Below are 22,559 nucleotides of genomic sequence, written 5' to 3' on the forward strand. Positions count from 1 at the left end.
ATAGCCGAGGCTCGGAGGGAGTAGTGGTCTTGTACGCTGATTCTGAGACTACAGAGACCCGGACTTTGACTCTCCATGCCGCGCTTGTCCTTAGAGCAGGTGGGGTTAGGCAGCACAGTACAGCATGGGTGTCGGTCGTGGGCACAGCACTGAGCACAGCGATCGGTAACTCCCGCCCCGTCTTGTCCCGGACGGCGTGGCGTCGATGTGACTCCCATTCTCGTCGGCCACTCCGCTGTATCGAGCAGTCGTTCGGCTGACGTCGCAGGAGTGGTTGGACGCGTTTGGTTGGATGGTGACCGTCCTCGTCCGAGGCCTCATGGCGTGGGGCCTCGGGCGAGGCGGAGAATCGATACCTCGTCCGAGGCCTTACGGGCGGGGCCTCGGGCGAGTCAGAGAATCGGTACCTCGTCCGAGGCCTTACAGGCGGGGCCTCGGGCGAGTCGAAGAATCGGTACCTCGTCCGAGGCCTGACGGGCAGGGCCTCCAGCGGTGGAGAATGGTACCTCATCCGAGGCCTGACGGGCGGGGCCTCGGGTGAGGCGGAGAATCGGTACCTCGTCCGAGGCCTTGCGGTTTGGGGCCTCAAGCGAGGCGGAGAATCAGTTCTCGTCCGAGGCCTGACGGGCGGGCCTCGAGAGGTGGGAATCGGTTCCGTGTCCGAGGCCTCGTGGTTTGCTCTGGGCCGAGCCCGCTTTGTTGAGCCCGGATATTGATCGAGGGAGCCAGGCGGTCCAGCCGAGCCTCGATAAGGTGGGGGTTTGCCGGGTGGTTGTTTCGTAGTTTCGATTTTTACAAGGTCTAAGCGATCTTTTCGACTCTTGCTTAGGGGACCCCTTTTTATTGTACCCGGCAGTAGCCCCGAGCCTTGGGAGAGTGTGAGCGTCTTCTGAGGTTTTGACGAACTTGGCTCGTAGCAGCTTCTGCGGGGATGGTATTTCATACTCGAGGCCTTGGTGGGGTGAGCGCGAGCGCACCTGCCGGGTGTAGCCCCGAGCCCTGGAGGAGTGGATTTATTCCTCCAAGGGCTTTTTTCATGTTGAGCGAGGGGGTTTTTATCGCATTTGCCGAGCCCACAAGTGCGAGCTCGGGTCATTGGCCTCGGCTTGGTGTGCAGGAAGAGCCCCGAGCCTCTGCTCGGTGCAAGAGGGGCGATCAGGAGTTTCCCTGTCGTTTTGCGCGGCCCTCGCGCATCCTTTTCGTTCGGATAGGAAGGGTGTTTACCGCGTTTGCCGAGCCCTCGAGTGCAATTTGGGTTGGGTCTCGGCTTGGTTGTAGGAAGAGCCCCCAAGTCTCTGCTCGGAGCAAGAGGGCGATACAGGCGTTTCCCTGTCTTTTTGTGTGGCCCTCGTGCATCCTTTTTCGTTCGGAAGGAGGGGTGGAGTATGCCAGGCTACCCTCGGTGGGCGCGAGCAGTGACACCTCCGGTGAGCTGTTATCGGGTAAGTCTGAGTGGAGGACCATCCCCATTCGATAGGGGTCGCTAGCGGCTAGAGACGCACTCCAAAAGTACCAGAGGGCTTCTCTAGTGGGGTCCAGGGCCGTGGTTCGATTGGCCCCGGGGCTCGGTGCCTCCCATGGTGGGATCCCATTCGAGACCTCCCTGCCGGTCTTGGACACGACTTAGAGCATCCCAAGCAATACTTGCTTGGGCCTCAGCCATGTACAGGCTCACCCATAGTCATCCCTGACTCTGTTGTCCTAGGGCGCTGTCGAGACCCTCAGAGCCCAGCCTTCGAACCCTAGACCGAATAGATCGGTGCCCAGTTCCTTAGTCTGAAACGAATCAGGTTGGTTGCGGGAAGAGCCCCCGAGCTCTACTCAAGCAAGAGGGCGACGGAGTTCCCCATCTTTTGTGTGGCCCTCACGCATTCTTTTTGTTCGAAGAAGGGTGGAGTAGCCAGGCTACCCTAGGTGGGGCACAAGCAGTGACAAACTCCATGAGCTTTTACCGGGTAAGTCTGAGTGGGGCCCGATTGCCCATTCGATAGGGGTCTGCTAGCAGTCTAGAGACACTCCAAGTAAGAGGGCTTCTATAGTGGGTCCTAGGGCCGTTCGATTGGCCCAGGGGCTCGGTGCCCTCCTACGGTGGGATCCCATTTAGAGACCTCCCTGCCGGTCTCGGACATGACTTAGGGCATCCAAGCAATTGCTTGCTTGGGTCTCGGCCATGTAGGGTCTTGCCCATAGTCATCCCTGACTCTTTGTCCTAGGGCGGCTGTCGCGACCCTCGAGGGCCCAGCCTTCGAACCCTGGACCATAACAGCTCGGTTGCCTAGTCCTTTAGTCTGAAAGGAATCAGGTTGGTTGCAGAAGAGCCCTGGCTTCTGCTTGAGCAACGAGGGCGATCAGGAGTTTTTCCCGTCTTTTTTGTGGGCCCTCGTGCATCCTTTTCGTTCAGAGGAGGGGTGGGTATGCCAGGCTACCCTCGGTGGGCGCGAGCAGTGACACCTCCGGTGAGCTGTTACCAGGTAAGTCTGAGTGGAGGCCCATGCCCCATTCGATAGGGGTCAGCTAGCGGTCCAGAGACGCACTCCAAAAGTACCAGAGGGCTTATCTAGTGGGTCCCAAGGCCATTCGATTGGCCCTGGGGGCTCGGTGCCACCCTACGGTGGGATCCCATTCAGAGACCTCCCTGCCGATCTCAGACATGACTTAGGGCATCCCAAGCAATTGGTTGCTTAGGGCTCGGCCATGTACGGGCTCACTGAAAGGTTCTAGTATGGCTAGAGGGGGGTGAATAGCCTATTTAAAATTCTACAAATCAACTAGAGCAATTTTATTAGTATGACAAATAGCATAATGCAAACTTGCTCTAGCTCTACAAGGGTTGCAAGCCACCTATCCAACAATTCTAGTTGCAATGATTACTTAGGCACACAAACTTGCTACTCTAAAGAGCTCAACTAGATGAATGTAAATAATAATAAAGCAAGCTCTCAATTCTAATTACACTAAAGAGCTTGTATCAACTAGTTTGCAAGAATGTAAATAAGTGAGTAGGGTGATTATACCGCCGTGTAGGGGATGAACCAATCACAAGATGAATATATATCCAATCACCGGGAGAATGCCAAAGACAAGAGACAATTGATTTTCTCCTGAGGTTCATGTGCTTGCCAACACGCTACGTCCCCGTTGTGTTGACCAACACTTGGTGGTTTGGCGGCTAAGAGATGTTTCACAAACCTCGTCCACACGATTGGACACCGCAAGAACCGACCCACAAGTGAGGTAACTCAATGACATGAGCAATTTACTAGAGTTACCTTTCGGCACTCCGCCGGGGAAGGTACAACTCCCTCACAATCACCGAAGGTGGCCACGAACAATCACCAACTCGTGCCGATCCTCCACCGCTGCTCCAACCATCTAGGTGGTGGCAACCAAGAGAAACAAGTGAAATCCGCAACGCAACACGAATACCAAGTGCTTCTAGATGCAATCACTCAAGCAATGCACTTGGATTCTCTCCCAATCTCACAAAGATGATGAATCAATGATGGAGATGAGTGGGAGGACTTTGGCTAACCTCACAAGGTTGCTATGTCAATAAAAATGTGCAAGGGTTGGAGCTACAACTGGCCATGGGGCTTAAATAGAAGCCCCCACGAAATAGAGTCGTTATACCCCTTCACTAGGCAAAACGCGCTCTGACCGGACGCTCCGGTCAGACTGATCGGACCCTGGACTCAGCGTCCGATCCACTGATTTATGCCATGTGTCATTCTGAGTTAAAACTGAACCGTCAGATCTCAACGGCTAAGTGCTGACCGGACGCCCCGCAAAACTGACCGAACGCTAGAGCCGCAGCGTCCGGTCGAGTACAGTGAGGGTCCAAATCCATTTTTCCTCGACTGGACGCGTCCGGTCCACCTCGACCGGACACAGCCCAGCGTCCGGTGGTATACCCTAGCTACTATACCGCCAGGTCAGCGCGACCGGACACAGGCAGTCAGCGTCCGGTGCATTCGGATCCAGCGTTTGGTCACTTGATCGACGCTGGCATCACCTCTGTCTTCTTCACCCTTGCTCAAATGTGCTAACCACCAAGTGTATCACCTTGTGCACATGTGTTAGCATATTTTAACAAACATTTTCAAGGGTGTTAGTACTTCACTAGATCCTAAATGCATATGCAATGAATTAGAGCATCTAGTGGCACTTTGATAACCGCATTTCGATACGAGTTTCACTCCTCTTAATAGTATAGCTATCTATTCTAAATGTGATCACACTCACTAAGTGTCTTGATCACTAAAACAAAATGGCTCCTACATCTTGATCTTGCTTGTTCCGAAAGACCCACTTAGTTCCAATCACATTATGATCCTTAGGCCTCTCAACTAAATCCCATACTTGGTTTCTTGTGAAGTTGTTTAGCTCTTCATGCATAGCATTGATCCAATCAACATCCCTCAAAGCTTCATCTATCTTCTTAGGTTCAATGGATGACACAAATGAGAAATGCTCACAAAATGAAGCCAATCTTGATCTTGTTTGCACACCTCTTGAAATATCACCAATGATAGTGTCCAATGGATGATCTCTTGCAACATTGGTTGGTTGAAGCACTTGCACACTTGATTGCTTAGCATTAGATGGATCACTTGGTTGAGATGATGAACTAGCCATTTGTTGATCTTGCCCATTGCCATCACTAGTGCTTGCTTGGATTTGATCATGAGAACCACTAGCTTGCACATTTGAGTTAGAGAGCACTTGATTCTTGTCATCTTCAACATCAATCACCTCTCTAGGCCTTAACTCACCAATGTCCATGTTCTTCACTGCATTGACCAATTGAGTGCCTCTTACATCATCTAGATTCTCATCTTCCTCTTAGGGAACCATTTGTTTCATCAAATTCCACATCATGAACCTCCTCAAGAGTACCACTAGCCAAATTCCAAACTCTATAAGCTTTGCTAGTAGTGGAGTAACCAAGCAAGAAACCTTCATCACATTTCTTTTCAAACTTGCTCAATCTAGTGCCTTTCTTCATATATAGCATTTACAACCAAAAACCCGAAAGTATGCTATGTTGGGCTTTCTTCCATTCAATAGCTCATAAGGTGTCTTTTCCATCATGGGGTGACAATAGAGTCGGTTGCTATAAGTAGCAAGCATGTTGATTGCTTCGGCCCAAAATGAATGACTCACATTGGTACTCACTCAACATTGATCTTGCCATATCAATCAAGGTTCTATTCTTCCTTTCAACTAAGCCATTTGATTGAGGAGTGTACTTGGCCGAGAATTGATGTCTAATTCCAAATTCATCACATAACTCATCAATTCTAGTGTTCTTGAATTCACTACCATTGTCACTTCTAACTTTCTTGATGGTTGTTTCAAACTCATTGTGAATGCCCTTGACAAATGATTTGAATGTTGCAAACACATCACTCTTGTCAACAAGAAAGAACACCCATGTGTATCTAGTGAAATCATCCACAATCACAAATCCATATTTGTTTCCATCCAATGCTAGTGTATGTGGTTGGTCCAAACAAGTCCATGTGCATTCAACTCAAATGCCTTAGATGTGCTCATCATGCTCTTCTTAGGATGTGTATTACCAACTTGCTTTCCTGGCTTGACATGCACTACATAGCTTATCCTTTCTCAAATGTGACATCTTTCAAGCCTCTAACTAAGTCATGCTTAATCAACTTGTTCAATTGTTTCATTCCAACATGACCAAGCCTTCTATGCCATAACCAACCCATGCTAGACTTAGTGATCAAACATGTTGACAATTGAGCTTCTCTAGCATTGAAATCAACTAAGTATAGATTCTCATATCTAAATCCTTTGAATATCAAGTTAGAGCCATCTACACTTATGATCTCTACATCATCCACACCAAATATGCACTTGAAACCAAGATCACACAATTGAGCTACCGACAATAGGTTGAAGTTCAAGCTCTCTACTAGTAGCACATTGGAAATGCTCAAATCATTGGATATTGCAATCTTACCAAGCCCTTTGACCTTGCCTTTGCCATTGTCACCAAATGTGATACTATCAATCCCATTGCTCTTGCTTTCATTGATTGAATTGAACATTCTTGAATCACCGGTCATGTGTTGTGTGCACCCACTATCAAGCACCCAATGCCTTCCTCTGGCTTTATAATTTACCTACAAAAGAAGATCAATTCTTTTTAGGTACCCAAACTTGCTTGGGTCCTTGTAGGTTAGTCACCAAGGTCTTTGGTACCCAAATGGCCTTCTTCTTTGGGCCCACAATTGGTGCTACCAATGAACTTAGCCTTCACACCATTGGCACCCTTATAAAGCATGTAACAAGAATCAAATTTGATTGAGGATACATTAGGTAGCTTGTTCTTGTTAGTCTTGCAATTTTGCTCTATATGCCCAACTTGCTTGCATCTATTGCAAAACCGACCATTGCCCTTCACAAAGCTAGCTTTGGGAGTGACAAAGGCCGCCTTGCCTTTCTTGGGGGTATAGCCTAATCCCTCTTTGTTGAGAGAAAATCTTTGGCTACCCAAGCACTTTAGCAAGTGGGCTTCTCCACCATAGGCATTGCCTAAGGCACGAGTGAGCTCATTCACCTCCTTCTTGAGGGTTTCATTTTCCACCATAAGTGAGGCATCACAAGTGAGACCATCACTCAAGGGTGAAGTGGAAGTAGTAGTGCTACAAGAAGTGTTAGTAGGAGCAACAATAATGGGTTCATGAAAAGATTCATCAATAAGATCACATGTTAGTCCCACATCACATGTTATGATCACTTGCTCCTTCTTGGCTTCCTCCACTTTGACTTGCTCAATGAGAGAGGAGTGAGCCTTTTCAAGCTTAGAGTGAGTTTTGCCAAGCTTCTCATGGGCTTCCATTAGCCTCTCATGAGTGGCATTGAGCTCATCAAAGGATTGCTCAAGAGATTTTAGCTTCTTGCGCAATTCTTTGCACTCCTTTCTCTTCATCTTCATTGCAAGCGTGCACTTGCTCACACATGTCCAAGAGCTCCTCCTTGGTGTACTCCTCATCATCGTCATCATCATCCCTACAAGAATCACTTTCACATTCATCATCACTCTCATCATATTTTACCTTGGTAGGCTTTGCCATGAGGCATGTCGATGGAGTGTCGAAGATGGATAGCTTCTTGTTGATGGCGATGCTTGCTAATGCTCTCTTGAGATGTTTCTTGTCATCATCACTAGAGCTATCATCATCCGAAGAGCCATCACTATCCCATGTGACCACATAGCCTCCACCTTTCTTCTTCTTTTGGAAGGTCATCTTCTTTTCCTTCTTCTCCTTCTTTTCTTTCTTATCCTTGTTGTGCTTCTTCTTCTCATCCTCATCATTGTCACTATTGTAAGGACAATTTGCTACAACATGATCGGGGCTCTTGCAATTATAGCATCTTCTCACATATTCTTTGCTCTTAGTGTGATCTCTTCTCTTTCTTGCACCATAGCCCTTCTTCTTCATGAACTTGCCCATCTTGCGAACAAAGAGAGCCATAGCTTCATCATCAATATCACTAAGATCCTCATCATCACTTGATTCTTTCTTGGACTTGCCCTTGTTCTTGTATGATGAGGAGCTAGCCTTGAATGCTATGCTTTTCTTCTTCTTGTCTTCTTCTTCCTTCTTGTCTTCCTTGTCATCCCCCTCCCTTTCCACATGGTATGTCTCTTGTGTCATGACATCACCTAGTACTTGGTTAGGGGTGATCTCCTTCAATCCTCCTCTAATGATGAGCAATCTCAACATTTCAAACCTTGGAGGTAGGCACATCAAGAACCGGTGAGAGACATCATCATTCTTGATCTTTTCTCCCAAAGCCTTCAAGTCATTGACAATTACTTGTAACCGATGGAACATCTCCGGAATGCTCTCATCATCTTTCATCTTGAAGCTTGTCAACTTGTCCTTGAGAATATACAACTTGGCACTCTTCACCTCCTGGTGTGCCCTCATAAGTTTCCTCCAATCTTGTCCACACCTCATTAGCTCTTTCACAATCCTTGATTTGCTCAAACACCTTGGAATCAATGGCATTGTATATGGTGTTGAGAGCCATTGTGTTGCATTGCTTGTTAGTCTTGTCTTGGTTGGTGGGATTGTCGGGATCGATGATAGCATAATCATTCTCGGTCACTTCCCATACTTGATCATTGATTGAACCAAGATACATCCTCATCTTTCTCTTCCAATAATCATAGCATGTGCCATCAAAGAACGGTGGTTTGCCCCCCACATGGTTGAACACAACTTGAGCCATAATTTGACACCGAGGTTGTTAAGCCTTCAATCAAACGGTGACCATGGCTCTGATACCACTTGAAAGGTCCTAATATGGCTAGAGGGGGGTGAATAGCCTATTTAAAAATCTACAAATCAACTAGAGCAATTTGATTAGTATGACAAATAGCGTAATGCAAACTTGCTCTAGCTCTACAAGGGTTGCAAGCCACCTATCCAACAATTCTAGTTGCAATGATTACTTAGGCACCCAAACTTGCTATGTAACTACTCACTAAGAGCTCTCAATCTTGCTACTCTAAAGAGCTCAACTAGATGAATGTAAATAATAAAGCAAGCTCTCAATTCTAATTACACTAAAGAGCTTGTATCAACTAGTTTGCAAGAATGTAAATAAGTGAGTAGGGTGATTATACCGAACGTGTAGGGGATGAACCAATCACAAGATGAATATATAGCCAATCACCGGGAGAATGCCAAATGACAAGAGACAATCGATTTTCTCCCGAGGTTCACGTGCTTGCCAACACGCTACGTCCCCGTTGTGTCGACCAACACTTGGTGGTTCGGCGGCTAAGAGGTGTTTCACAAACCTCGTCCACACGATAGGACACCGCAAGAACCGACCCACAAGTGAGGTAACTCAATGACACGAGCAATTTACTAGAGTTACCTTTCGGCGCTCCCGCCGGGAAGGTACAACTCCCCTCACAATCACCGGAGACGGCCACGAACAATCACCAACTCAGTGCCGATCCTCCACCGCTGCACCGAGCCAGTCTAGGTGGTGGCAACCACCAAGAGAACAAGCGAAATCCACAACGCAACACGAATACCAAGTGCCTCTAGATGCAATCACTCAAGCAATGCACTTGGATTCTCTCCCAATCTCACAAAGATGATGAATCAATGATGGAGATGAGTGGGAGGACTTTGGCTAACTCACAAGGTTGCTATGCAATAAAATGTGCAAGGGTTGGAGCTACAAATGGCCATGGGACTTAAATAGAAGCCCCCACGAAATAGAGCCGTTATACCCCTTCACTGGGCAAAACACGCTCTGACTGGACGCTCCGGTCAGACTGATCGGACCCTGGACTCAGGGTCCGGTCCACTGATTTATGCCACGTGTCATTCTGAGTTAAAACTAAACTGTCATATCTCAACGGTTAAGTGTTGACCAGACACTCTGGCAAAACTAACCGGACACTGGAGCCGCAGTGTCCGGTCGAGTACAGTGAGGGTCCAAATCCGTTTTTCCTTGACTACATGTCCGGTCCACCTCGACCGGACACAGCCCAGCGTCCGGTGGTATACCCTAGCTACTGTACTGCCATGTCAGCGCGACTGGACGCAGGCATTCAGCGTCCGGTGCATTCGGATCCAGCGTCCGGTTACTTGATCGACGCTGGCATTCACCTCTGTCTCTTCACCCTTGCTCAAATATGCTAACCACCAAGTGTATCACCTTGTGCACATGTGTTAGCATATTTTTCACAAACTATTTTCAAGGGTGTTAGTACTTCACTAGATCCTAAATGCATATGCAATGAATTAGAGCATCTAGTGGCACTTTGATAACCGCATTTGATACGAGTTTCACTCCTCTTAATAGTACAGGCTATCTATTCCTAAATGTGATCACACTCACTAAGTGTCTTGATCACTAAAACTAAATGGCTCCTACATTTTATACCTTTGCCTGAGCCTTTTGTCTTTTTCTCTTTCTTCTTTTCCAAGTTTAAGCATTTGACCATTACCATTGTCATGATCTTCACCATTGCTTCATCACTTGGAGTAGTGCTACCTATCTCATAATCATCTTGATAAACTAGGTTAGCACTTAGGGTTTCATATCAATTAACCACAAACCAAACTAGAGCTTCACTCGCCCATAGTCATCCCTAACTCTGTTTGTCCTGGGGCGGCTGTCGAGACCCTCGGGGGCCTAGCCTTCGAACCCCTGGACCGTAACGGGCTCGGTGCCCAGTTCCTTAGTCTAAAAGGAATCAGGTGGGGGATATTCCCTTCCCATCGGCTGACTACGGCGGGTGCGCCTTTTGAGGCGGTTCCTCGGGGAGACAGAATGGCGCCTGCCGTTGCTGTGGTCGGATGCGATGCAATGTCTGTGGATAGGATGTTACTGTGTGCACGCGATTAATAAGGAAAAGGTGGACGCGTGGGTGGTTTGGTTGGATTCGGATTAACTGCGCTAGATCTGAGGGAAGCTTCCCCGGTTTCGTCGCCCGTCCATTTCACCCCCATCCCTCCCATAAATATGTGACGAGCCTCGCCTCGCCCCTCCTTACCTTGCCTACCTACGTTTGCCCTTTCTGCCCTCGAGCGGTTGCTAAGAACAGAGGAAGAGAGCGCCGGGGAGAAGAAGGGAGAAGGGGGAGAAAAGGCGAGAGAGAGAGAGGGAGAGCGAGAGCACACCTTACCGCCGTGGCCACATTCTCCACCGCACCCATGGTCGGTGGCACTGTTGTCATCCAGGCAGATCCTTGGGGTCCATCTGACGTGTCCACGGCGATGTTGCAGTCGCTCGTCGATGATGGTCTCCTCCGCCCGGTTACCGACCCCACCAGATCGGAGTGGATTGCTCCGGGGGGAGCTGGAGCTGGAGCCAAGGCCACACGATGGCTACATCATGAGCTTCGTGGCCTTCCATGAGCACGGTGTCGGCCTGCTAGCGGACCAGTTCATGAGGGCGCTCCCACATTACAACGGTGTGGAGCTCCACAACTTCAACCCCAACTCCATCGTGCAGGCGGCCATCTTCGTCGCCATCTGCGAGGGGTACCTGGGCATTGCCCCCTAATGGGAGCTATGACTCCACCTCTTTTGGGCGGGGCTCACCACCAAGCCGACGGGCACGATGGGCACGCGGAAGGCGTTGAGGGCCGGTGGCTGCACTCTCCAAGTGCACCAAGACCGACAGCCCCTCTACATCCTAGCCTAGCTCGCGTCATCCAACCATCGCTGGTACAACAGCTGGTTCTACCTCTGCAATGATGACGGCGGGCTTTCCCCCTATACCAGGTGGGTCATGGAGAGCCAGCAGGAGAGGTGGAGGTACGGCGTCCCGTTGGCTGATCAGCCCAAGCTATAGCCGCTCCTGAGGGACCTAGAGAGGCTACGCAGCCATGGCCTTACGGCGGCTGTGGTCGTGGCGGCCTTCCACCGCCGGAGGGTGCTGCCGCTGATGGCTTGGCGGCAGCGCCTGTTCGAGATGACATCGGATGAGCTGATCGACAGTGTCCGGTTGTCCACCGTCGCCCTCTCCGATGAGAAGATTCTACATCGGGGGAGAGAGACAGTGGAGGGGCGGCTGAGGAGCAGTGGTCTGACCCTGTTCTTGATGCACCCATTGTGGGGGTACCTCTCTCTGGTGAGTCACGCGCCGCTGCGGCCCCTGAGGCCTCCTTGCTCCTTACATTTTCGATCTGTTCCCTTATTTGCATTTGTCGTTCCTGTAGGGGATGAGGGATGTGCGAGCCTCCCCGCCGCCCGTTCCCAAGGACGCAGAGCGGCGGGTGATGAACAGGGCGCATGCCAAGGCATACAAGGAGTGGAAGGATGCCGAGGAGGCAAGGCGCAAGAGGAAGGGCCTCGAGCACGACAAGCTAGAGAAATGTCACCGACAGCAGAGGCGCGATGGTCTCCGGGTGGAGCTGTCTTCGTCACCGTCGTCGACGGATTCTTCGAGCGATGACGACGAGAGCGAGGCGGGGCGGGGTCCTCTGGACCATCTCCCTGACGTCAGGGGGACGGCGCCCGGGGCATCGGTGAGTGGCCTAGTGTCTCTAGGAGGAGGAGGAGAGGATGCCTTAGGGCTGGCGATCACCCCCCCTCGGGGTCGAGGCCGACATGCCCGAGACACGGGCGTTGGGGAAGCGTGCTGTCAACCAGATGGGCTTAACGGTGGAGGTGGAACGGGCGATGGCGGGGGCAACCCAACAGCCTCCGTAGAGGGTCGAGGGGGTGTCGGAGTTCAGCGAGGGCCGGTTGACACCGGCGGACACGGGGGCTGTGCCACCACCACCGCCACCGCCGTTGCATAGGACGAGGGACGCAGTGCGGAAGCTATTGTGTCCCCGTTCGAGGTAAGTGTTTTGTCAGTGGAGTTTGCAGCATCTCCCACTCGTTCCTTGGTCGTATGCTGACCTTGTGAGTGCTTTGCCTTTAGCCAGAAGCGTCAGGCGGAAGCGCCCGCCCTGGCGCCACATAAGGCGCTCAAGGTGAGCACCAACTCCACCGCTCAATGGGTGGTGGAGGCACAGGCCACCATACAGCGTGGCACGGCGTTGGCGAGGGCCGACCGAAGGAGCCGATCGCCCAAGAAGAGGCTATCGAGGCAGCCATGAAGCAAGCGGGGGAGGGAGGCGCCTATGCCCCGCGAGGCTGGGGTCCTCGAGTTAAGTGAAGCCAAGGCGCCTTCAATCGCTGAGGCCACCGAGGGCGAGGCTGAGGCCCCAAGGACCTCCGAGGCCGAGGTGGTAGAGGCCAGGGCTTCTAGGGCTTCCGAAGCTGAGGTGGCGGACATCGAGGTTCCTCGGACTACCGAGGCCGAGGTAGGGGAGCCCTTGGGACCACCGAGGCCGAGGCGGTAGAGGCCAGCTTGGGCACGGCAGAGCTGGCGGCCCAGGATGCGGAGACGGAGGCGGGGCAAGCTTTAGTACCTCCCCCGGTCCAAGACCCGCCGCCGTCATAGGAGAGCGCCTAGGAGGTGGAGGTTCATTCAATCTCCTCCGACAATACTTCCCGAGGGAAGGAGGTGGCGGAGGCCGAGGCGGCCAGCACCGCAGAGTAGCCAGCTCCGACCTCGGGCAAGGGAGCTCGGCCCTCGTCCGAGTACAACCTGAGCCCCATGGGTGGGATAGCCCACGTGTCTTGTGGCGAAGCTAGGATGACCCTGAGGGGGAGCCTCTATTCGCCCTCGAGGACACGGTTGGGGGGGGGCACTGCACACGGGCGTCAAGCGCGCCCTAGCCGTCGTCTCCTCGCACTATGCCGGCATCGACCTCGAGGCCGTCAGCGACGATTACGTCATGGCCGAGGATGATGAGAAGGCTAAAGAGGAGTTCATGAAGCTGGTGGAGGCGACTGAGGCCCCTGGCACAGCGCTGGCCAGTTTGTTCGAAGAGGAGGTGGTTCCTCCTACACCGACCGCCGATGCTGGCGACCTAGAGTTTTGACCTAGGCCAAAGGGGCCATATAAATAGATTAGGACTTTACATCATTGTATCATGACGCTTGTGGCCGTCGAGGCCTTTTTAAAGTACTTATGTGTATACGCATTTTAATCGTTTTTATTGTATTTCCGAGCCTTTGCCCTCTGTCTCATCTTTGAACATATCTCTTGCAAAAAACTTCCTCGGAGCCTAAGCTGCCCTTCGAGCAAAAGGTGGTGAGGGAGTTGCCGTTAGCCCCAGAGGCGTAGGCCGTCTCGTGACTCGGCTAGCCTTTTGGCCCTGGACAGAAGACTTTCTGGCTCCTTAGGTTTTTACAATCGATTTGTCAGAGCACGGGAGAGTTTGGCGTAGGATTGTTTTGAAAAATGATTTCGAAAAAATGACTAAAAACGGTGTCTGGGACTTAGGGGGGTCCCCCCTTCTAGCCTCCGAGGGAGGCTCGGTTCTATAGAGGCAGAGCCGGGTCTTGTTCGAGCCCCGCGGTGGGCACCTCGCAGAGGATAGAGCCGAGTCCACTGCCCTTATAGCGTTATCATCATAACGTCGCTCCCCCACCGATGGGGGGCAAGGTTTCTCAAAAAATTAGAACAACTAAAGAATGCTTCTTTAATGTATTTCGAGAAACATGTGTACAATGCTTGGAAATTTAAGGGTAGAAGCGACGTAGTCGTTCTATGTTCCAAGCGTTGGTGAGGATTTCGCCCTTTTCGTTGGCTAGCTTGTAGGTCCCGGGCTTTAGCACTTGGGCGACGATGTACGGCCCTTCCCATGGCGGGGTCAGCATGTGGCGGCCCTTGTTGCTCTGCCTCAGTCTCAGCACCAGGTCGCCCACTTTCAGGTCTCGGCTTCGAATGCACCGGGCTTGATAGCGTCGTAGGGCTTGCTGGTACTTGGCCGAATGTAGCAGCGCAATGTCTTGGGCTTCCTCCAGTTGGTCGAGGGCGTCTTCGCGGGCAGTGCGGTTGCTTTGCTCGTTGTAGCCTGTAGCCTTGGGGAACCGTACTCCAAGTCAGTGGGGAGGATGGCCTCGGCTCCACAGACCAGGAAGAACGGTGTGAACCCCATGGCTCAGCTCGGAGTGTTCCTCAGGCTCCAGATGACCAACGGGAGTTCAACAAGCCATTTCTTGCCAAATTTCTTCAACCGGTTGTATATTCTTGGCTTGAGGCCCTGTAGGATCATGCCGTTGGCACGTTCTACTTGGCCATTTGTCCTAGGGTGTCCTACGGCCAACCAGTCCACACGGATGTGGTGGTCATCACAGAACGTCTAGAACTTGTGGCCGAATGAATTATTTCCCATTGTCAGTGATTGATGGTGTTTGGAACCTCGAAACTGTGGATGATATCAGTGAAGAACAGCACCGCTTGCTCGGATTTGATTCGAGTGATCGGACGAGCCTCGATCCACTTGGAGAACTTGTCGATCGCTACAGTAAATGGGTATAGCCCCTAGGGGCCTTCTGCAGAGGCCCAACCATGCCAGCCCCCACACGGAGAATGGCCATGTAATGGGGATGGTTTGAAGGGCTTGGGCCGGGAGGTGCGTCTGTCGCGCATAGTACTCCTGGCATCCCTCGCAGGAGCGTACCAGCTTGGTGGCGTCAGCACCGCCGTTGGCAGTAGAACCCTTGGTGGAAGGTGTTTCCGATGAGCATCCGAGGCGCTGCATTGGGCCGCAGGCCCCCGCATGCAAGTCCCAAGTAGGGCTTGGCCTGCCTAGGTGGTGATGCACCGTTGGAGGACGCCAGATGGGCTTCGCCTGCACAACTCGCCGTTGCTGAGAACGTAAGTTTTGGCTCGTCGCGCAAGCCGTCGGGCTTCAGTCCTTTCTGCAGGAAGCTCTCTCCCCGAACGAGGCAATCAGGAACGGGACTCGCCAGTCCATGCCCTGGTCGGCCTCGGGAGGCCGCGTGTTGATTTCCACGGCCTTAGCTCGGCCGCAGGGGTCTCGGTGACAGAGGGGGCCTCGAGCCCTACGGTGGGCTCGACCGGTGGGCCCGCTTCCACCACCGAGGCGTAGTCGATGGAAGGCTTGTGGAGGTCTCTAGCAAAGATGTTCGGAGGGGCCGGGGCCCGTGCCGACGCCATCTTGGCCATTCGTCCGCGGCCATCGTTTGAATTTTTTCGTGGAATGTCGGTGTTTTGGACCGGCAGGCCCTCAACTGACTAGTGAAAGTGTACTGCATGCCCCTAATCCCGGATGGTGATGCAAAGAGACATAAGGTTTATACTGGTTCAGGCAATAGGTGCCCTACGTCCAGTCTGAGGGAGCGATCTTGTATTCCTTGCACCGAGGTGCTCGTAGTAGGGCTTACAAGCTGGGCGAGAGAGGGAACTTGTCCCAGGTCTCTGCGTGGAGCGGCGTGGGTTGCTTGAGATGTTGATCTCGTGCAGTGAGGAAGAGTGTGTGTTACAGAGCGTTGTGCGTTGCTTGCATGCGTGGTGTCTGTCTATCTCCCGATTCCCTAGAAGCGGCTCCGGTCACTCCCTTTATAGTCGAAGGGAGGCACAGGGGCGGTACATGATTTGCTACGTGGCGTTTTGTAAGCAGATAGGCGGCATGTCTGAGCCCTGTAGCTTGTCACTGTGGCGGCATGGTCGGTGGAGCGGCCTTGTCCTCGTGCACTGGAGCGAACGCGCCGGTCACGCCTGATCCAGTGGCGACGTGGGAGCTCCTGTGATGACATGCACGCCTTCTTCTATTGGAGACGTGCTGGTCGCTGTATGTTTGATTGACGCAGAGAGCCGAGGCCTAGTTGGTGCAGAGGCTGAACCATCGTGGGGGGCTCGGTGGGCACGAGTCCCGAGGCTACAGGGGCCCAGAAGCGGATAACCGAGGCTCGGAGGGAGCAGTTGGTCTTGTACGCTGATTCCGAGACTACAGAGACCCGGACTTGACTCTCCACGCCGCGCTGTCCTTGGAGCAGGTGGGGTTAGGCAGCATAGTGCAGCACGGGTGTCGGTCGTGGGCACAGCGCCGAGCACAGCGACCGGTAACCCTCGCCCCGTCTTGTCCCGGACGTCGTGGCGTCGATGTGACTCCCATCTCGTCGGCCACTCCGCTGTATCGAGCCGTCGTTCGGCTGACGTCGCGGGAGTGGTTGGACGCGTTGGTTGGATGTGACGTCCTCGTCCGAGGCCTCGTGGCACGGGGCCTCGGGCGAGGCGGAGAATCGGTACCTCGTCCGAGGCCTTACGGCGGGGCCTCGGGCGAGTCGGAGAATCGGTACCTCGTCCGAGGCCTTACGGGCGGGGCCTCGGGCGGGTCAGAGAATCGGTACCTCGTCCGAGGCCTGACGGGCGGGGCCTCGGGCGAGGCGGAGAATCGGTACCTCCATCCGAGGCCTCGGGCGGGGCCTCGGGCGAGGCGGAGAATCGGTACCTCGTCCGAGGCCTGACGGGCAGGGCCTCGGGCGAGTCGGAGAATCGGTACCTCGTCCGAGGCCTTACGGTTCGGGGCCACGAGCGAGGCGGAGAATCGGTTCCTCGTCCGAGGCCTGATGGGCGGGGGCCTCGAGCGAGGCGGAGAATCGGTTCCTTGTCCGAGGCTTCGTGGTTTCGCTCTGCGGCCGAGCCCGCTTCGGGTGAGCCCGGATATTGATCGAGGTGGGGCCGGGCGTTTAGCCGAGCCTCGGATAAGTGGGGGTTTGCCAGTGGTTGTTCTTAGTTTCGATTTTTAAAGGTCCTAAGCGATCTTTCGACTCTTGCTTAGGGGACCCCTTTTTATGGTTACCCGATAATATAAAAAGAAAATGTATACATGGATGATCTTGACAGGACGAGAAAACTTTTGGCTGTTCAGTCAACACATGTACAGTTGCCAGTACTGCTAGAAGATACTTTACTACTGATTGCTATACCTAGCTTGCGTGAAGTAGCAGCCGCCCGGGCCTGTCATTTCCATGCGTATACATGTTCTCATCTTTTCATTTATTCTCATGACAAGAATCACATATTCTCATAACAATATATTTTCATGATAGAATTTATCATGAGAATATATGTCATATATTCTCATGAAAGAATCTATATCATGAGAATATGTGATTCTTGTCATTAGAATAAATGAAAAGATGAGAACATGTATACGCATGGAAATGACAGGAGTGACACACGGAATGTTTCGTTCCTCTCGTTCTTCCCCTGGCCAGTCGCTGCTATATATACAGGCATTAGCCGTAGCTCTACCACTACCAGGCTAGCTCCTGATCTCTCTCTCTCACACACACCCCACGGAACATATAATCCACGCAACAATAGCGAATGAAATGGCGTTCCCGGGTGCATTGCTGGAGCTGGTCGCCGAGGCCAGGCTCAATCCGGCGAGGCTGCCGGTGGCGCTGATCTCCTTCGGCGTCGTCCTGAGCGCCGCCGCGCTCGCGCTCATCATTTTCAAGGCCCCGGCAGGCATCTTCCTCCGCCTGCACGGCAGTGCGCCGGGGTGCTTGTACTACGGCATCCTCAGCGCCGTAGTGATCTTTGGTCTGGCGGAGGCGTCGTTGGGTTTCTGGCTGGTGCCGCGCGACGACGTGGACGACGGGGACGGTGGCTGGCACACCGCCGGCAAGACGGTGCTGTGGGTCTCCCTCTTGCCGCTCGTCCTGGTGTTTGCCCTCGGTGGCCTTGCGTTTCTGAAATAGTACTTATGCTTGTTTGTTGTGTGCTCGTGTTTAGTGGCCTTGATCGAGTGAGGCTTAATTTTTAGGTGCTTCTACGGCGTATCATCCATTTTCGTCCTTAATAACTACCGTACGTTCGGGACTCAATTTCGTTCTAAACTTTTAAAATGATTATGTTAGTTCTCAATTTTTTCTTCTAAGCTTAGTTTTATCTTGAAATTATCGAAGTGACTGTTTTAGTCTGTAAAGTTAAGTTGTATTTGAACTCAGTTTCATCCATGAACTATCAAAGTGTATTTAGTGCTTAAACTTTTCTTTTGCTCAACTTTCGTCCCTCGTCCTATGTCGATCACCAAGATATGTCGCACCTAGTTAATTCTAGGACCATCTGTGATTCGAGATGGATTGTCCTTAGTGTCATCGGATAGCACACGCATTTTATCCACCGTTTTAAAATTAATATACATATAAATATGGATACGAATATCCTCAAATATAAATAATTGGTTATTTTTTTCATATCAATAACTAAATATTATTTTAGCTCATGGACAATACTATATCATTTTTCCGGCAATCAGTTGTTGTTGAGCCTAACCCTAGAAATAACTATGGAAAAAATTTATAGATCTATTGTTGTTTAGTATGTTCCGAAGATACTAAATGGTACCATTACAAGGTAACATTTAAAACAACGCATTAGAATTATTAATGGTCGCTAAAGAGTTTTTAAGCCATCCACTAATGATATTTTTATTTGAACATTTTTTATCTCTATAATCGCGGACAGTGCTGGAGTTGACCAGGTATGATGGTGCGGTCACTACGTGAAAAATAGTTTATAGCAACGGGGTTTTTTCTTTTTAGGGGCGGCTAGCATTGGAGCCGCCCCTACAGTGACGTACTCGGACTCCAGCACAACAACCGCCTCTACAAATGGCATAGTAGGGGCGGCCCTACAAATCGAGTCGATTTATAGGGGCGGCTCGTATTACCAGTCGCCCCTGCTGTGTCCATTTGTAGGGGCAGCTAAATCACAAGCCGCCCCTAGAAATACCCGTTGTATATATAGCGGCTACATTCTTTCACGAGAAAAAAAAATCCAAACCCTAACTCCTTCTCGCGCATCCGCATCCGCCTCTCTGAAAGCTCTAGTTTGGTTTTGGTTAATTGATGAAACCCTAAGTGCTAACCTAGTTTATCAAGATGATTATGAGATAGGTAGCACTACTCCAAGTGATGAAACAATGGCGAAGATCATGACAATGGTGATGGTCAAATGCTTAAACTTGGAAAAGAAGAAAGAGAAAAACAAAAGGCTCAAGGCAAAGGTATAAAATGTAGGAGCTATTTTGTTTTGGTGATCAAGACACTTAGAGAGTGTGATCACATTTAGGATTGATAGCCGTACTATTAAGAGAGGTGAAACTCGTATCAGAATGCGGTTATCAAAGTGTCACTAGATGCTCTAACTCATTGCATATGCATTTAGGATCTAGTGGAGTGCTAACACCCTTGAAAATGTTTGTGAAAATATGCTAACATATGTGCACAAGGTGATACACTTGGTGGTGTTGGCACATCTACAAAGGAGGTGGTGTTTGCAGGGTTGAGATGGGTTTGGGTCCCTCTCGGCGCTTTCGGGAAAATGGAATGCCTATTTTCTATTGCGCCGGATGTAAATTCTTGTGGTTGGCACATTAGATCAAGGGTGAAGAAGTTAGAAGTGAAAACGAGTTGATCGCGAAGACGCTGGCGTCGGTCAACTGACCGGACACTGAGTCTGAAAGCACCGGACGCTGGTTTCTGAGTCCGGTCAAACTGACATGGCGACACAGTGACTAGGGTATTGCACCGGACGCTGGTCTGTGTCCGGTCAAGGTGGACCGGACACGTCCGGTCCGAAAAATACGCCTCGGGGAGCTTACTGGAAACGACCGGACGCTGAGATCCAGCGTCCGGTCACTTTATAACTGACGCGTCCGGTCATGTCATGACCGTTAAGATCAGACGACTCCTGTTGAACGCAGGATGACATGTGGCTTACATCGGTTGACCGAACGCTGGGTCTAGAGTCCGGTCAGTATGACCGGAGCGTCCGGTCAGAGCGCGTTTTACCCAGTGAAGGGGTATAACGGCTCTATTTGATTGGAGCTCTATTTATAGCCCCATGGCCGGCTCAAGGGAGTACTCTTGCACATTTTCATTGACATAGCAACCTTGTGAGCTTAGCCAAAGCCCTCCCACTCATCTCCATCATTGATCCATCATCATTGTGAGATTGGGAGAGAATCCAAGTGCATTGCTTGAGTGATTGCATCTAGAGGCACTTGGTATTCGTGTTGCGCTGCGGATTTCGCTTGTTTCTCTTGGTGGTTGCCACCACCTAGACGGTTGGAGCAGCGGTGAAGGATCGGCACAAGTTGGTGATTGTTCGTGGCCGCCTTCGGTGATTGTGAGGGGAGTTGTACCTTCTCCGGTGGAGTGCCAAAAGGTAACTCTAGTAAATTGCTCGTTTCATTGAGCTACCTCACTTGTGGATCGGTTCTTGCGGTGTCCTATCGTGTGGACGAGGTTTGTGAAACACCTCTTAGCCGCCGAACCACCAAGTGTTGGTCGACACAACGGGGACGTAGCGTGTTGGCAAGCACGCGGATCTGGCCTTGTGGCAGGGAGACGAGGACGCGCAGGGAGGCTGGGGAGGAAGACGAGACCCCGCGGGTGGAGACGTGCGACCTCCACGCTGCCGCGGGCGGACAAGGACGAGTTCCGGCGGGAGTCGCGAGGTCCTAGTGTTTGCTCTTGGCGGCCTTGCGTTCCTCAAAGTAGTAGTTCGTTTGTTGTGTTCCTTCGTGGGCTTCATTCCGTGAGGCTTAGGTGTATTTGGTTCAAATTGGCAGCCCAGTCATGTCCATGGGCCGCAAGTTCGATGGGCTACCCAGCCATCCAAACGAGGCCGTGGACTTGATTGAGTGAAAGGTAGGTCTCGCTGATTAGGCTTCACACAACGTAACGTCCGACGTTGTTGTTGCTTGGTGGTGGTGGAGTACTCCCTACATCGAGTAATAATTGTTGTATTTTTGTCCCCAAAATAACGATGCAAGCTGATTATAGATTAGTTGGTTAGGTTTTCTTGGTAGAATCTGTTCATCTGAGTTTAAGTTCTCGATTTGACATAAATACTCATATTTTTTGGATTTATTTCATTGGGTGACGCGTGGCATGTCGCCCCTTGGCCTGGTTGTGTGTGTTGTAGTATTGTATTACGAACATTAGAAAGTAGAGAGGAACAGTAAAAGTGAAGGTGTGCCACTTTATTGATGAACAGTACACAGATATATACATGCCCACGATGGGGCAGTTCCAGTGAACGTGTGAGAGCCCCGCTCCCATGTCCCGTCCGTCCGACGCCTTTCAGTGTCATGGTAACTGCAATTAGCAGTTGCTAATTGCCCACTAATTGATTATTAGGAATATTAGAATATTCTTAACACTCCCCCATAATCAATTATCTTCTGGAGCTCCAATGTTCATCATAATCATTAATATTATAATCCTTAGAAAACCCTGTGGGAAAAACTTAGGAACACATTGATATATCATGATAAAACTCCTTAAAAAACCCCGTTGGGAAAATATAGGAGAAAACACCATGATAATCATATAGCAATGTCTTAATATATCATCTCCTAAAAAAAACCCAGTGGGAAAAACTAGATGATATGACATACATAATGCTGATACTGCCTCGTTAAAAACTTTATATGAGAAAACCTTTCAAGGTAAAACTCATACAAAGAAAAGAGTATAATACGATGTGAAATGGATTAAGTATCGAGAGATACTCCCCCTGATTTCTGCAAGTCTCTAAGTCTAACCATACCAATTCCTTCAATGCATTTATGAAACGTAGAATATGGTAGGGACTTTGTGAATAGATCGGCAAGATTATCACATGATTTAGTTTGCAGAATCTCAATTTCCCCATTCTTTTGCAACTCATGGGGATAAAATAATTGGGGGGTGATATGTTTTCGTCAGTTACTCTTGATGTTACCTGATTCCATTTGCAACAACACAGAGCCAGCATTATCTTCAAAGATAATTGTTGGTGCATCAAGTGCACCAATTCCACATGATTTCAATATGTGGTCTATCATTCTGCGAAGCCATACACATTCTCGTGAGGCTTCATATAATGCAATAATCTCAGAATGGTTGGTGGATGTAGACACTAAAGTTTGCTTGGATGATTTCCAAGAAATTGCTGTTCCACCATTTAAAAATACAAAACCAGTTTGGGATTTGCCATTATGGGGATCAGATAAATAGCCAGCATCTGTATAACCCAATAAATTTTGATCTTGATTCTTTCTATAGAATAATCCAAGATCTCTTATGCCATTGAGATATCTAAAAAGAGTTTTAACTCCAACCCCAATGACACTTGGTAGGAGCGGCACTATGTCTTGCTAATAAATTAACTGCAAAAGC

The sequence above is a fragment of the Miscanthus floridulus genome, chromosome 14 (assembly GCF_019320115.1).
Source record: "Miscanthus floridulus cultivar M001 chromosome 14, ASM1932011v1, whole genome shotgun sequence".
NCBI lineage: Eukaryota > Viridiplantae > Streptophyta > Magnoliopsida > Poales > Poaceae > Miscanthus > Miscanthus floridulus.